The sequence below is a fragment of the Macrobrachium nipponense genome, chromosome 1, assembly GCF_015104395.2.
Source record: "Macrobrachium nipponense isolate FS-2020 chromosome 1, ASM1510439v2, whole genome shotgun sequence".
NCBI lineage: Eukaryota > Metazoa > Arthropoda > Malacostraca > Decapoda > Palaemonidae > Macrobrachium > Macrobrachium nipponense.
The window spans coordinates 181,052,379-181,068,823 of NC_087200.1; positions in this window are offsets into that span (position 1 = coordinate 181,052,379).

Below are 16,445 nucleotides of genomic sequence, written 5' to 3' on the forward strand. Positions count from 1 at the left end.
CCCCAACACAGTCGCATGTAATAGAGCATTAACTAACCTAACCTCTCTTCTAAGTCCACCTCACCTTCAGAACACTTTACTACTCTATACAAAGTAATTACTTCAACAAATAAACATTCATCGAATATGATCTGTCAATCGCTAACCTTGACCATACTTTATCTACAAATAGCATAAACCTAAAACCATATGTTCTGCATGACCCGGTGCTTGGTGGATATCAATTTAAATTCAGTTATGGATTCACTTGAAAATAAAACTTCGTCTTCAGAACACTTCCCACTTCCCTTAAGTAACTGCAGTCTACATACATAACCTATTAGAATTGGATATTACTCCTACCCTTGGAAAAGGTGTCGATTATGTCGTGTCTTTGGGAAGCAGTATTTCTAAAAAGCATGGAAAACCCACCAGTCCAGGACGAGACGTTAATTAACATTATATGCAATCCTTTAATCAGTAAGTAGAAAGACGCAGTAAACCTTGGAAATTCTTAGGGCAAACTATATATTCCAAGGTCAACAGCAACCTGAAAAGTGGGGCCATAAAAGAATGTGAAGCAAATGAAGCTCGATAATCAATTGTACAATGTAACCTCAGATTTTCACGTGATTAATATACACCTGTTCAGTTACACCGAATAAACCTTCAGTCTGCTACCTGATCGAATCGCCTTTCTCCAGCACTTTACAAACTTCACAGCTATCACAGCACCTCAGGCAAAGTTTCCAGAACACTCCACTATGCAAGAAGCTGGACATATCAGCCACCCACTTCCAATTCTTACGGGACTAAAAGGGAGTGCCCGAGTGCCAATCTGCTTCAGTAAACAGGACTATTAACACCTGTTTTCAACAAAATTTGCAAGCGACTTAATCTGTTTAGGTATTAAGTGAATTTTTACAGTAACTTGAAACCGAAGCAAAGATCTACAGTTATGAAATAACCGGCGCCCCCCAAAAAAAAAAAAAATATTAAGTTGGTCAAGTTCGTTTACACTCCTTACAATCTGAGCATTGCGTTCGTCACACGAAACTTAAACTAAGAATTACTTTAATTGCCGGAGATAGTTTTCTTTATTGAAGTCAGCCTGTAAAAGAGAAAGAGCTTAGCCCTAAAAAATGTTCAGTAATTAATAAGAGTTTGAAAAGCTCTCTCTCTTCAGTTCCAACAACTGGCACAACAGTGTCGTCAGTGCACTGCAGTGTAGGCATTACGTAAGATTAACCCTAAAAAAAAAAAGTGCGAAAATTTAGATATGTATAAACTTTTTGTTACATTCATTGTCATCTTTTTAGACATTCGATTTAGTCAAAATTGAAACTAGCTTGGATTTCCCTCTTTACAGAATTCCCATACTTATGTTTCCGTGTAGCATAACTTCCGTTATGATTTAATTAGAAAATTACTACAAACTTAAAACAAACCCAGTTATTTCAACAATTACTTATCACCTATAGGCCTATTTAGACAACTTTCAGACACCAGATTTCTACGAAATACCGGAAGTGTAGTACTTTCCACCATCCCCATTTCTTGATTTTTTTTTTTATCGAATTGAAGCCCTAGTTTGAGTAAAAAACTAATAAATTAAAGCTATCCGTCAAGCCTTGAACGGGCAAGTCTTCATCTTTAAAATTTAAGTCTAAAAGATCTTATCAACTACCAACCTTCGTTTACAGTTGAAACATTGATACGAATCAGTTTTGTGTAGCAATCCCAAGTTGCCTTAAAGTCTACAACCTTTTGTTCTTGCAATCCAAGAACAAATTTATGTAATCATTAACGTGTCGCTTTCTCTGTTCAAGAGACTTAACGGACTTGACGTGTCTCGGGGAAAGGCCTTGGAAAGTCGTGTTTTTATCGTATGTACAAGTAAGAAAGGTTACACTTTAATCCAAGTTAATATCGAAGTAGGGGCCACACCCACTTATTACATGAAGTTTGTCGTTACACTGGTGTCTTATTTAAAATCAAATTAAAGTAATCTCAGTATACTGTGAACACATGCATTTACATATGCATAAATATTAAACATATATGCATCTCATTCAGTTTGTCTGAAATAGGCTATATTAATTCAGTTAAAAGTATTTTCAGTTTAGTTACCTAACTCCCAGTTACCAATTCGTAACATTTAATTAACCCGGCAGCGTTATCGGTATACGATAATTTCTTTTCATTATAATTTACAACCTGAGTTTTATTCGGAAGTTACATACTAAAAACATACACACTAACTGCGGGTTACATGGGCGAGAGTTCTGTCTTACCACAGTTACCAGGGGAAGGTCCTTGAGGCTGATCCCCTATCACACAACCACTCCAAAAACACTTGCCCGAGAAACCTATGTCAAATCGGTAATTACTGAAGTTGGGGCCATTTACTCTTCTCCACTAATACCAAAGTTGGGACTTTTTTTCAGTAACCCGTGCCATTGTGAACGCTTCTGACCGAACAAAATTTTAACCATCACCTTAACCAAGAGGGAAACTCGCGCCTATCACTGTTCTTCAGAGAACACAAAAGTCACATTGCATGGCTGTTCGTCATATTACAATTTTCTTTAGGCACCCCACATGCAACGAAACTCCCTGTCGCTACCCAAACGACACAATTAGCTACGTTACAACACGTTATCACACTCCTAATTATGCGGTTCTCATCTAACGAAAAGCTATATATGACATTTATCTTCCAGCCCACAGCAAAACAGGAGAATATCTTGAGCTCAAACAATATCACAACCAACGAACAATACTGGCAGTAAGAAGGTCTGTTCTCAGTCTCAAAAAACACAATCACATTTTAAGTAGCCAACAGGGTTGCCGCTCTGAGGAATTTCGTCTACTAGTGTGGCTTTTTGGTGACATCTGGCAACCCTCCGTGGCTTTTACGACCACAGGCCACGGTACTGAGAAATGAAATTCTTCACTTTGCCTTTTTATGTTTTATTATGAAAATAAAGTTATAAAACATATCCTGCTTATTTATGGAAATGAATTTTATTGAAATCCTTTATTTTTCTTCGTCAAAAATACTTTACGTTAAGCTAGTGGTGTGGTTTTTTTTACGTCGCGGAAAATAATTCTACGTCGGAAAATACGCATTCTAACTATTAAATTTTCCTCATTCTAACCATTAAATCATAAATAACGTAAAAAAAAATCAGAAGAACTGCTTATGGTAGCACTGCTAAAAGCCAATGTTGTGAAGAAAAAACGGCATCGCTGGTAGGCAATATTTCACTAAAAGTGCAGCGGCATCTGTTGGTAAGTAACTCAGAAAAAAAGAGAACCAAATAGCTAAGAAAACGCCTATTTTTAGGCTGCTTAAATCTCTGTTTCCGCTTCGTTATGACATATTGCTTTAAATTTTCCAAAGTAAACCAAATACACCATAAGTTCTTATTTCAGCAGCTTTGACTTCGTCCATATACATATATGAACTGCATTTATGAACATTTATCGACTCACAACAAAATAGATATCCTGACAAAGTAACAAAATTATAAGAAATCCTGAATAAATGAGTCTGTTTCTCAGCTCGAAAGTAGACTGCAATCAGCCAATTTTGTTGAAATTATAATTATGGACAATTGCCATAGATCTCTTAAGTCTATCAAAATAGAAGACCAATGGTTCAGAAAATTCCTCTGCAAAACAGAGCAGCGTTATTCTTGAAAGAATGACCGAGTTATATATAGTATATTTGTACTAGAACCACCGAAGAGAGCTCAAATAACATACCGTCATTCATTTATCAAAAATGGAGCTCTTCTTAGATTCGTGGGCGCTTAGTTTAAAGAAACATTGTGGGCAGATTTAGAATATAGAAAACTAACTCGCATAAAATTCAACAATGCATGCCACGAAAAAACAATTGTTTACTTAGCTTTGATAATCGCATAGAATTGTAGAAAGCTAAAATGTTACTTAAAAATGTAATCTGATTTACTGTCTAATATATTAAAACTACAATAATATTGTATTTTGATAGAAATCTTGAAAAATATAAGGCATTTCAGCGACTTCGTACTGGCAGTAACTGACTTCTTTACGTGCATAATCGAGCCAGGCGGACCACAGTGATATAGTATACAAGATATTTTTAAAGACAAATAATGAGTCACTATTAGTAGCTTGGAACTCGAGGTATACCTTCGTTATTTTAATTTTTGTTTTCTTAAATAGTAACAACTCTGACGTATCTTCTTGAATTTATGTCTTCATCCCTAGAAAGGTTAGAGATTGGCATTCATGAGAAAGGGGCAGCCACCAAGTTCAAACGTCGATCATTTTACCTAAACACAGAAAGTCTACTCAAGCAGCACTAAAGACTACTTATAACTACAAAGAATCACACATGAACGAATCAGTTCAGCACACGTAATATGTGAACTTAAAAATATGAAAGAAATATGAAAGAAATGTAGAGCAACAATGGAGTGATGTTAATGGCGATCAGCTCCATTTATCATCGTCTCACAACAAACTAGAAATCCTGACAAAATAACAATTTTGAGAAATCCTAAGAAAATCTGAAAGACTGTAGAGCCAGGTTAAAATGGCTCGGTTTCCCAGCTCCCATATAGCTTGCATTCAGCCAATTTTGTTGAAAGGATAATTCTGGACGGTAGCCATAGGTCTATCTCCTAGGTCTATCAAGCACAATAATCACAGAAATCCTATGCAAAACAGAGCAGCGTTATTCCTGAAAGAATGACCCGAGTTATATCTTGGATAATGGTACTAGAACCATCAGAGAGAGCTAAAATAACATACCGTCATCCATTTATCAAAAATGGAGCGCTGGGAGGATTCGTGAACGCTTAAGTTTAAAAAAAAACATTGTGGGTAGTTTTAGAAAATAGAAAACTATCTTACATAAATTTCAACAACGTACACCACGAAATAACTATTGTTTTATTCGCGTCAATTATGTCGCAGAATTTAAAAATTTCAGAAAATAATTAATATTTATATATATTTTAAATACATTAAAATAACAATAATTCTGTATTTTGATAGAAATCTTAAAACAAGGTATTTCAGTGACTTCATATTGTCAGTACATAAAAGGTGCGTTCTTTACGTAAATAATTGAACCAGTCCTACCAAAATCATATAGTATATAATAATATTTTTAGATAAATAATAAACCAATATAAGTAGCTTGAAACCCAAGGAATACTTTGATCAACTTATTTTTCATTTTTGAAAATTGCAAATCATCCCTGACGTATTTTCTTGTCTTCGTCTCTAGGAAGTCTGGCGGTTGGCAATTATGAGAGAGAGACACGACCACCAAGTTCAAACGTCGATCATTTTGCCTAATCACAGAATGTCTAATCAAGTAGCACTGAAGATTAGCTACAAATACAAAGAATGACGAATGAATGAATCTGTACACTACACATAACATGTGAACTTCAAAATATAAGTGAAACTTGAAACCATCAGAGCTCTCCACACAGATCAATAATGGAGTGATAGGTATTGGATCCTTTTTTCATCTCACAGCAAACTAGAAATCCTGACAAAATAACAATTATAAAAAAAATCCTAAGCAAATATGAAAGAATGCAGAGCAAGTTTAAAATGGCTCGGTTTCCTAGCTCTCATATAGACTGCAACATCGCTACCTTGGCGAGTAGATTGATACCCGTGGAGTTAAGTTGATTTATAATTAGAGGACTAACTCACAGCCAATTTAATTGTGTACATTAAAAGAAACTTATTGTTTAAATGTCGTTATCTTGCACGTAAATTTCTGCTAGACTATGTGCAATAAATTGTCACAAAAGTGTAAAGAATGCAACGATTGAAGAAAATCAAGAAAAAAATAAAAGCAGGAGTATTCAATGAAATGTGACACGGAGAACGTTTCTTCAAGAAGACTATCAACTACAGCTGATAAATGGAAAGTAAAGGGGGGGGGGGGGGTGAGAGTTGTTGTATGACCCCAATACGATTTGAAAGTAAACCAGGATGATGATGTCCAATTAGTTTTAAGGAAGTCAGCCAACAATCTCATTTAATCTCAACATAATAATAATGTAAAACATGATTTCACTTCTATGGCAGACCGGAATTGCCATGTTTATTGAAAACTGAAGATACGCGTTGATAATGATAATACAAAGAAAAAAAACACGAATGAAAAAAACTAACCATTTCTGTTATATAGTGTGAACTGCTATAAATCGGAACTGTTATATATTGTGGTGCATACAATCCACCAGTCCAAAAAATATCTATATAGTGAGCTGAATGAAATAAAGTCAAGGTGAATATTATTTCATATTATCAAGAAGCTCACGAGTCTAGGGAAAGCATTCACGCACTGCCGTTTGTAGAATCACTTGGGCGCTTAGTTTAAAGACAGAGTGGCAAGATTTAGAAAATAGAGGTCTAACTCGCATGGCCTTAAGAAGTCACCAATGAAAAGGCATTTGTTTGCTCATCGTCATCCTGCACATAAAATGTTTTAATTAAAAAATTTTGATTAGGAATAAAGAGAAGCGCAGCAACACTTCATTGAACATACCCAAAAACTCTGTGAACGTGTTTTAAGTGTCTCTCTCTCTCTCTCTCCTTCTCCTTCCAGACACCTCTCTCTTTTCTCAGCCCGTCTTCTCTCTCTCTCCCTCTCTCTCTCTCTATCTCTCTCTCTCTCTCTCTCTCTCTCTCCCCATATAGCTAATTTTTAAACGTGCACATGTCATCTAGAAATACCACTGCGCTAAGTATTCAGTTTTGATATGTCATTAACACCCTTTAATCTTGACTAAACTAATATATATGCATATATATTTTTTCAGGGGGCGGGGGGAGTGGTCGGGGATAGAGTTTTTGTTGTTAAGCCGTCTTACAGGTTTTGGAATTCTAAAATGTAATTCAAACTGACAAGCTTCTTGTTTTGCTGTACCGATGTCCTCAGCCTGGCTTTACTACAAATGAAATGGGTGGGGGATTAGGGGTAAGGTGGGCCTGTTGCGACCCCGATGAGTGGACGAAGTACTATGTATGCTCGTGGATAGAGTGTATGGCTTACGAAAAGCTCCACTTGAAATATTTTCTTGTTTATCTTTAATGCCTGCGTGTTTTTAGTGTTATTCCTAATTTTATTATAGTACTCTAGATTTTCTGAATACAACAACATTTAAAAGAAGAAGGCTTGGCTTAAACTCACTCTCTCTTGTAAATACATATAGAATGAAAAGGAGAGAGAGAGAGAGAGAGAGAGAGAGAGAGAGAGAGAGAGAGAGAGAGAGAGAGAGACTAGACGTTACTGAGGAATCAAAATGAAACTACTAGGGACAGAGAAAATTCCACAACGTGTAATGGAAAGTGAAGGACGACTCCCAAACTTGGTGCAAACTTTTAACCATTCCCATATGGTAAACTTAATTCGTTTGCCAATGATAAACAATTGTTGATATTCAGAGGTTTCATGTATTCATGGTTGGGTTTGTATTCCCTCTTGAATATACTGTAGAAGTTATTCCCTACACGCCGTTCATCACAATAATCATTACATGATATGGATAAACATATCTACTTGGCTTATATTTTCTAATATATTAATTGTGATACATGTTTTAATGTCATACGGACAGAAATTCCTTTCGCTCTTATCATCATTCGTGTGAGGATAAGAAACAGACGTCTCTATTGTTAAACAGCCCCTTCAGTCATTTACCCTTCCATTGTGGAGAGAGCTATTTGGAGAAATGTTGTGTGATGATATTGTCCTAGGGTTCTCTTTTTAAATAATTTTTTAAGAAAAAAATCAGGATAGCTAAATTCCCTTTAGATTTTGAACTCCTTTAAAATATCAAAATCACCTTTCTAATAAATAAAAATAATAATCGTGACCTGGAGCTAAACGATATGCATAGGTCTGTTTACGATATTTTTTTTTTACATCATACGACATGGAAGTTCAGCGGAAGCCATGGGGTAATCCAAATATACACACTCAATTTTTACATTTATTTTTAATATATTGTGAGAAGTCAGCCACCTTCCTTCTAGATCACCTCTTGCAATCTGTTAGGCATAGAAGATTCATGGTTTCTGACGATCTGTGGTCGGTTGTGGAAGAGTTTCCATTGTGTTCCCAGAGGTTCATAAGTTGATCTGGTCTCCTCTCCCTCTCAGGCTCCCAACATTTTACCAAATTAGCCTAAATATTCTCAGTGAGGTTCATGTCTGTATCCTTACTTGGCCAGTCAAGCAACTGCAGATCCTCTCGACCTTGAAACCATTCCTGGACTGTTCTGGCCGTATGGATGGGGCAGCGGTCGTGAATGAAAATGACAGGAGCAGGTGGGGAGGAATAATTCCGCTGTTGAAGTGAAAGAAGTTAGAAATCCTGAAGAATTTCAATGTATTTTTCACCAGTGAGCCTCCACACGTTTACTGTGACATGCCCATTCCTGGTTCACCTCGTAAATTTCTTCTGTAGTATCTGAAGGGAAAAAATCTAATTTTTAACAATTTACGCTTTGCTTTTCGTAATAGGGAAAATAATTCTATATCGTTTGGGGAAATAAAATGCTAAGTAACAACCCTTGCAATAAGTTAAGAATGTTTATTCATCTGCAAGGATTAATACTTATAATAGCATTAACTTTGATCTGCAACAGTCCGTTATGATATGATATTCTTTAATTTAGTAAACAGGCTGTACTCTATATTATAAGTTTGCCTACGTGATTATTCATAACATTAATAATGTATTTGCTTAATGCCTGAAAGCTGCCCATAGTAGAACTAATGGGGTGTTTTCAATGAAGAATTTTTATTTTCACACTTCTCGTGGCAATATAATTCAATTAGCGGAAAATACATGGTTATTGACAAAATTATTATCTTTTGATTATAATATTACCCTTGCTTATAATTATTATAGTCTGACTGATATTAATGATTTTAGAAACTCGCCTTATATTACTCGGTCTTCAGTTATGTATTCTGCCGTGACTTCTGCTAGTAAAAGACCTTTCGTCACTGCATACGACTCGAGACCAAAATTCCATATCCTCCCCCACAAACTGTTGGACGAAGGCGAGCCTATCAGCACGATGCCGAGAAATTCCTTCTTGGCAAGAATTCTATGAGGTATTCTTGCCTCATGCAGACGTCTTCGCACCGTCATAGCCTAAACATTTAATGGCAGACGTTCACAAATAGCAATAGTATTGGTAAAAGAATCTTCTTATGCTGCTTGTCGAATGTCGTCGTTATCCTAACGGGTGGTCATGCGTGGTGGAGGTCTTCGAACTGAAATGCGGTAATTGAACAGCAGATACCTAGATAATCAAGATTAACTAGCTGTTTACTTAGTTTAGAAACGCTATTTGGTATTCTGGGAAGTAAAGAGAAAGAATCACTATTAGAGTTCAACAGGACCAAGGCAACTGTAATTTAGGTTTCATAATTTCACGGGTTTATAAGGTTTATACTTTAAAAAATTAATAAATAAATGAAATAAATAAATGCTAGCTAAAGTCGGTCAATTTCCCAGTATATGCTTGCCTCCTTTTCTATTTATTTACTGTTGTAGGGGAGACGTCAAGACGCTGTGCAACAGCACCTATTGAAAGCCCACTTTCTCGTAGAGCGACCATCTGCCCCCGGAGAACAATATGTTGCTGTTCATTTGGAGACTATAACGAATACTACTAGCAGAGGACAGAACCCCTATTAAAATTTATACAACACCTCAGTCTAGCCATGATTGGGCGACAAACTTGTTAGCGTGTAATAGAGGTGCTGTAGCAGTGATATCGTTATCACCGAACAAAGTGATATATTAAATCACACGATTACTGGGACTGATTGATTGATTGGCTGTTACTGGCATTGCAACATCTCAGGTCATTACTGTCATTGTTAATTGTCTGTTTGTAACACTGTTTACTAAAGGTGGTGCTGTTCCTCTCTTAACGTGAATTCCACTAATCAGCTTTCGAGCTGTTTTAGTGTATAAGAGGTTGGAGGAGGCAAACTTGTAATAAGTATTAATCCTCATAGATGAATAAACATTATCCTAATGCAAGGGTTGTTACTTAGCATTACATTTCCCCAAACGATATATCATTATTTTCCCTTTTACGAAAAGCAACGCGGAAATTGTAAAAATTTTAGATTGTTTTCCTTCGGATACCCCCGAGGAAACATTTACGAAGTGGCCAGGAGTGGCTTGTAACCGTAAACGTGTGGGCCTGGATTTCCTTACATGGTATATGTAAAGTTCTTCAGGATTTCTTCATCCCTTCACTTCACCAGCGGAATTATCCCTTTCCACCTAGTCCTGTCATTTTCATTCATGATGGCTACCCCATCCATACGGCCAGAATAGTCCAGGAATGGTTTCAAGGTCGAGAGGATTTGAACTGGTTGCCTGGCCAAATAGGGGTGCAGAACCGCATAGATCCCGAGAAAGATAAAGTCGATTTATTAAAGATTGAACAATTCACAGGTGCCCCGAGAGAAGCCGAAGTGTAGTGGAAAAATCACTGAATTTCTAATCAGTTTTCTCCCATGTATGCATAAAATTTTTTTTTATTTTTGTTCCCATTATTTTATGCTCATCCATTTCGTATAAAGTAGCTACTGTCGCATATCTTATGTAATATAAGCTGGTTACTTTACGTTTACTTTATGTCTATTACAATTAGAATCATAATTACCTGACCTGTTATCGAATTACAATTACAACTTCAATAATACTGAAATACAACACTTATATATAGGGAAAAAAATTTCACAAAACTTTTTGCACAAAAAAAGGAAATAAATGGAATAAAAATTTTTTTAGAATTGGTAGCTAGCTTGTTAAGATTCTCCCTTAACAATATAATAAATAAATTGGGTAGCGGCTCAAAACATCTCTCTATTGCATTTGGTCAAGATGAGTTCTCGAAAAGTAAGAGGGCTGCTCTAGGATGACAATTTCAAATAAAGTACTTTATTATTTGAACTTTTCAGTTACAATTACAATTACCATTAAGTATAAATAAAAAACAACCGCAATTACAGTTAACTTTAAAACATATAATTAAAAACATTTCAGATAAAAGGTAATGTTCATTTGTAATTGGTAAAGCTCTCTTACTGTGGGTTTCACAGACAGTGCAGTCACGTTTTTGGTCAATACCACTGTAATGAAGACTGGTATCAGTACAAGATTTTGCTATAATTTTTCGGTGTAATCAAGGCTTTAACTTAAATGAATGTCCGGTAAAAATGCTCATTTTTTATTTGTAACACAAAGAGCAACTGTAACCAGTTACCTATTCTAACCAATCTGTAGGCAATTGGCGGCTCTCTCTTTGCTAAAGAAAAAAAGTTGAAAAGTTGCGTGACAAACGGATTTCTGCTACCATGCCGACAGTTATGTTCCTAGGCGGCCATCTCTTCTTCACCTTCGTAATACAATCATATGGCTGATGCCCTGAGTCCAAATGAAGATTGCGAAGGAGGTAACCAAACACAAGTATAACAGTAGCTTTACCATCAATCACAGTATCTATCGTTCTACTACTCCACCATACATGCAGATATCTCTCACTCACTCTAATTATTGACTAATCATTTATTACTCCTTACCCAAGTCAATAGTCACTAAAGAAAGAAAAAAACAATTTGACCTTAAGATAAAAATAGTAATAGCTGCTACTACTGCTGCTAAGAATAATAGTAAAAAACTAAAAAAATGCTATATTACTGGTTCTTATTATCAATAATTAATTAATATCGTTCCCTTGTTTTCAACGTAGACCAAAAGTAATATATCCATGCCTAAGGTAAGGTAGTACGGTACGGAATTTGCACATTTTTTCCGTACCTGAACTATACCGTACCGTACTTTGGTAAAATTGTCGTTGCGTAATTCCGTACAGTACACATAAGCTAAATATCAACCGCGCCGTACCGTACCGTAATGCCAGCCTTGCTGGCAGGTAACAACCGAGTGAATCGTTAGATATAAACAATATTGTAAATTATTATTATTAGATTAGATAGATGGATAGATAAAAAAATCGTACAAAATATACTTAAACTGAAGTAACATTCAGAGAGAGAGAGAGAGAGAGAGAGAGAGAGAGAGAGAGAAAGGAGGGGGAGGAGAGGTGAGGGACGGAAGAGGAAGGGGGTGGAAGTGGGGGTAGAGGGAGAGGGCAGGCGAAGTTTTTTCTTTTATACTGTTATGTTCATATCCATTTCTGGCTAATCGAGCCTTTTGCCTCTTCGTACAGGACAAGTGTCTATTCTTTATAATTTGTGATTCATGATACTCTTATAAATTACGGTACTGGTGTAGTACACTATAGCAAAATCTCGTACTTATACGAATCTTACAGAGAAATAGGTTAGAGAATTCGCGAACACTTTTACCGAGCTCATTTTACGAAGCAGTGCTCGACGAGTATTCAGTTCTCAATGTAATTATTAACAGGAACAATAATTATGTGAGCATATATTTAACAGTAGTATCTTTATTTCATACCATGGTGATTATGATCCCTATTGGCTAATCCTACAATCAAGGAACGATATAATGATATATGAATCATGGTATTGTTTTACTCGACTCGAAACGGAGTCTGAATCCCAACGGAGGTGAGGTCGTCAGCAGGAATTTTAAATGGGTCAGACTTCATAACCACTCACCATGAATCGAAGGGACACAAATCTGGCGCTGCAAGGAGGAATTGTCACTTTACGCGACAATGGTTTCTCGATACGAGCCATTGCACGTGATGTTGGTGTCCCCCACCACGGTACAGTTGTGGATAAGAAGGTGGGAGGAGAGTGGGAAGTTGGGAACTTGAACGACTTGCGTAAGTTGTTAATGCTGAATGATTGGTGGATATGTTACATTGTTCATGGTTATTTAATCTTGCTTATTTAATATGAAAGTTTCTTTCTTAAATGTATTTCGTCTCGCTATTATAATTTTGGTTAGACTACAGATATCCACAGCCATTCCAACACCACAGTAATATTTCAGGTGCACCTCCATGATTCCACACCGGTGGGTTGTTGGTCCTTGCCGCCCTCGACCATGAACAAAGTTAGATAGTCGATTGAGTTGTCTCGGTAAAATTAAGCCTATAAGAGCATTTTATTTTTGTGCCCACCCCGTCACAGTCATTGTGTATCTTTTGATAGCTATAGTTTATTTATTAAATGTCATTTCAGTGATGGTTTGGGAATGATTTACAGTTTTAATAACCACCAACCAAATTGAGAATATTATGAATATATGTAATCTCGTTCTATTTGATATGCTTTTGTAAACAAAAATATACAGCCTTGTTTACTAAATTATGATCAATCCATATAAATTATAAGTTAACAATTTAAGATAATATGTTCTCTTAGCTAGGCCAGGGGGGTCCACGGAAAACCACCCCAGCTGAGGATGACGCCATTATCAGGGCGGCTCGAGAGCAACCCTTGACCAACGCCGAGGCCATTCATGAAGACCTTGGATTAGAAGTGTCATCGATGACAGTACAACGCAGACTCCAAACTGCTGGGATTCATCACAGAACTCCAGCGACGAAGGAGCTCTTGACGGAGCGACATAAGGTGGGAAGGCTTGATTTTGCCCAACGTCATGCTGATAAGTGTTTGGACTTTTGGGGCAGGGTCATCTTTACTAACAAGAAGTGCTTCTCGTCCACATCGCATGGGAAGCTGCATTGTTGGGGAACAAATAGAACTCAGTATGATAAGGAAAATCCTTACTTGCATCAATTATCAATTGCATTCTTCTTTATATTAATTATTAATCTTCAGATTTTGTTCCACGGAAGTGGACTGTCAAAATATACAAAGGGAGTTAACATAAATAAGAGTGCTATTTCTGAGATAAATATTAGGTAAGGGACAGTGGCATAATTTGCTCTTTTTCCTCAAATATAATATATTAAATAAATAATTACACAATAGAATTCTTTCAGTGTTGTTCATCACTGAGAATTTAAATTCTCCAAAGGTATACATATATATATGATTTATATTATACACCCCCATTTTTTTTCTCTCATTCAGATATGAACCACATAACATCGTTGAGGTGGTTCGATCTGGCCATGTCACCTGCAACGTATGAGGCTGGGTGTGTCTGCATGGTATGGGTGATGTGTTCCGTATCGAGGGACGATTTACAGCAGCTAAGTATGTTGAGCTGCTGCAAACCTCCTTCTTTCCTTCGTTACGAGAAAGGAATTTTCCCTTCCCACCAGGGCCCATCCAGTTCACACTGCTCACGTTGTTCAAGCGTGGTTTGCAGACAGGATAACCTGCTTCTTCTTGAATGGCCGAGCAAAGGAGCAGATATGAATGTGATTGAACACGTGTGGGCCCAGATGGTGAACACATGGAAAATGGAACATGAGAGAACAACACAGCAACTCATGACTCACATCAACTCTGTGGAAAATTTGTAGACGGAGACCGCAGCAAATTTTCAACCTTGTTCATTCGATGCCCGACAGATTGAGGGAAGTGACTGAGAGAGAGGGTGGATGGTCAAGGTATTCAATTGTATAATATAAATGTTATATTTTTTGTAATAGGACCTAAAATGTTCTAATTTTGTTCTCGCTAGTTATTTGATTATATGTTTTAATAAACATAATTCACAACAAGTTTTATTATAACCATGATATTCTTGATATAATATTCGAAGTATCTGTAAAAAAAAAGGCATAATGCCTCCATACAATATTGAGAGTATTGCAGTAATCTTCCTAATCGCCGTTTCTTGTTAACAGTATTGAATTATAGAACTGAATGACTTGCTGAGCACTGTTATCATACAGTGAGGTCGGTAACAGTATTGGCAAATTGCCTTACCTGTATACTTTGTTCTCTGTGGTGTGGCCGATACAGATATGATACTTCGCCACTTATTTTCGCTTATTAGCTTCTTGAAGTCTATTAAAATAGTTTCCATTATTTGAAATGTAATGCTTTATATCCTACTGATATTTTCAATGTATCTTTGGTGTGAAACCTAAGTTATATGTGGCATATTTTTTGGCTGTCGTTGACGTTTCTGAGTATAGGGGTCATATGCTCTGTGAGACATTTTAAAAGGTAACTGTCAATTCAGTAGATGATACTCTCTTTATGTCAGCCACTAAGGAAAGCTCAAATGACTTCAACTATCACCTGAGGTCAACGAAATATATAGTCTATAATATATCAGTGCATACATAATTTTAGAAAAAACAACAGTTAACCCTTAAAAGGTCAACCACGTCATATGACGTGTTGCAGAAGTCGTCCCACACATGTTGTTTACGTCATGTGACGTTCTTAAGTTTTTAATTTTGTGCGCCTTCATAGCTTATTGTATCGATATTGGTTCTGTATTACTTAGTGCCTTATTAGAAGTCTTGCTGGCCGTTTGCACTGCTCGTCTTCCATTTGTATGAACTGCGCGGGGGAGGGGAGGTAAGGGTGGCCTAGGAGGTTGTCAGAAACGTCAAACCAGCTAATCCTGTGTGGCAAAGGATTGGTGGCGATAATTTTTTGCCGCACACCTTCGATTTTGATGGTAGTATATCAGGAATAAAGTTTTTTTATTCTATTTTTAATAATTCTATAATGGAACTGAATGTAGAGAGATCCAATCGTTAATTTCATGTTATGAAATGGGGTAATATATCAAGCGAACACTCAAGGGAACAAGAGTTTATGACATTACAGTATCAGAGATGAGAAATTTCTTTGCTTTGGCTATGATTATGGGTATTGTCAGGAAGGGCAATCTTCGATATTATTGGGTCACTGATCCTCTCCTGAATACACTAATGACATATCAGAACTGCCATACTGAGCGCAGGGGTTTTCTTATCACGTAAGTTAGCTAGTATAGCTGAGAGAGAGATGTATTTAAGTTAGCTAGTATAAGAGAGAGAGAGAGAGAGAGAGAGAGAGAGAGAGAGAGAGAGAGAGAGAGAGAGAGAGAGAGAGAGAGAAAACGCACTGCAACCAATGCTGTAAACTTGGCTTACGTGATAAGGTTAAACTATCCTGTTATGATGTTCGTGATTTTCGGCTATACCAATATAACTTTAAAATGTTGATCAATTTTAAGTATTGTGTAATGAATATGACCGATATATAATAATAGACACGGTTGTAAGATAACGTCTTGGCCGAAAGTTAAATGGAACGTTAATAAACAAACCTACATTACAAGTGAGACAACAATCTTCATTACAACGATATAAACTGCTCAGATCTTTTTTACTCCGTGTGTGTGTGTGTGTGTGTCTCTCCAACCATTCCTAATAACTCCGCCCACCAAACGAACTCCAGAACTTATTGGTGGAATTCTTGTTAGCAGAGAAGGGGTTCTTCCCCCCATCTCCCTCAGTAAACACTTTTACCATGTAATTTTTCGAAGT